The sequence below is a fragment of the Arachis ipaensis genome, chromosome B06 (genome assembly GCF_000816755.2).
Source record: "Arachis ipaensis cultivar K30076 chromosome B06, Araip1.1, whole genome shotgun sequence".
NCBI classification, from domain to species: Eukaryota; Viridiplantae; Streptophyta; class Magnoliopsida; order Fabales; family Fabaceae; genus Arachis; species Arachis ipaensis.
In genome coordinates, this window is record NC_029790.2 from 104021742 (window position 1) to 104023899 (window position 2158).

The window sequence follows — 2158 nt, forward strand, 5'->3', positions numbered from 1 at the left end:
GATGAACAAGGTAATCAAGGAAAATTCAAACACCAAAATGCCATGAAGCATGAAAGTCACAAGTTTGAAACAGGAATTGAAAATTTTCTGCTCTATGTGACTTAATGTAATTTAAGCATGGTGAAAATGAATCAAGTCAGTCACATAGGTTAAGCATGAGTGAATCAACATTGATTGAGCAATAGCAATAGTCATAGCTCAATTCAGAAAAAGATCAAAGCCATCATCATCCAAGGCAACATTCAGAGAAAAGTTGAATCCATTCTGAACCACAGCAGCAATTAAAACATATCTAAATCCGCTAGAACTAAATTCAAATTACCTAACCACCTAAATCAACTAGAAGATGCATTTATAACTAACCTAATTTGAACAAAATTAACTAATTAGAAACATTAAACTAAACAAAAATTAAAAAGGGAAAAAATGGAAAAATCTGAAAAACAGAAAATGGAACAAAAAGATGGAAAGGGAGGGACGACTGGGGTGTAGCTGCAGCAAAAACGGCCAGCAAGGTGGCCGCACAGGGCTGAGGCAGTGAGTGGTGGTGAGGGGCAGCGGCAATGGAAACAGGGGTTGTGCATTGTTCTTGTTTGAGCCGAGTTGGAGAGATAAAGAGATTGGGGTTGGAAGAAGAGGGAAATGTAAGTGGTTGTGGTGGCGTGGGGGCAGCGCTGGCGGCTGTGGTTCGCCGCGGCAGTGAACGGTGACAGTGAAGATGAAATGGTAATGGAGAATGAATGGAAGTATGAGGGGAAAAGAAGAGAGACGGAAAAAGAAGAAGAGAGAAAGAAAGAGAGAAGAAGAAGGAGAGGGTGATGGTGGTGCTGGGTTGATCGCCGGCGGTGACTGGTGTGGTGGGGGTGGTGGTGTCCAACAATGGAGGGAAGGGGGAACGTTAGAGGGAAGAGGAAAGAAGAGGGAAGAAAGAAACGTTGGATGGGTTATCGTTCAAGAAGAGTGAGGGTTCGAACCTAATGGGGGATAAAAATTTGAAATTATGCGTACACACCAAAGTCCGTGGATACGCGCATGAGGGAAGGTGGGGGTGGTTTGCGTACGCGAGCAGCTTGTAGGTGGGAGGTAGCTTCTGTTTGGCAAGGTTGCGTACGCGGCTAGCGGCTGCGCACGCAAGATGATCCAATTTTAGGGCTATGCATACGCACCAGTAAGTATGCATATGCATGGTGAGTTTTTTTTTTTTAAAAAAAACATAAAAATATCAAATTGCATTAATGGAAATCTAAATCAACAAGGGTTCATAAATATAAAAGTGAACAAATAAAGGAAATAACAAATGAAACTAAGAGAATAAAGATGTAATAACAAGAAATTGCAAGGAGAACCAAATCAAGACAAGTATCAAAACCTAATTCTAAGAGAAATTTAACTAATCTACCCTAAATTCTAGAGAGAAGAGAGAGCTTTTCTCTTTATAAAAATGACCTAAACATGTTCTAAACTAAACCTAATTGCTCTTCCCTTGATCCTTCTTGAATTCGGCCTCAAACACTTCAGAAATGAGTTGGAATTGGGCTTGAGAAGGTCCAGAAATCACCAACCACGCTTTTCTTAAGTGAGTCACATGATTGCGTTCGTGCATACGCATGCCTGACCATACGTACACATGATTGTAAAAATGCAATCGTGCATATGTATCAATGTTTATGCATATGCGTGGCTGTAAAAAATTGCGATTGTGCTTACGCATGAAAGCTTGTGCATACGCATGGTTGTCAAATGCTCAAAACTCAAATTTTTTCATGAATTCTTTATTTTTGCATGCTTTTTTCTCATTCCTTCAATCCATATTTGCCTTCTAAATTTGAGATCACTCAACAAACACATCAAGACATCGAATGGAATTAAAGTGAATCAAAATTAACAAATTAAGGCCTAAAAAGTATGTTTTCACTCTTAAGCACAATTTAGGAAGAATTCACAAAATCATGCTATTTTAGTGAATAAATGTGGGACAAGTTGATGAATTCTACCAAATTCAATACAAAATAAACCATCAAAATGTGATTTATCAGCCTTATCTCGTTTTTAGTGTAAACGAAATACATGTAGTATTATTTCGTTTACATTGGAAACGAGATAAGAGATAGATGCATTTTGATAAAAATACTATAAATTGTATATTTTGATAAATAAA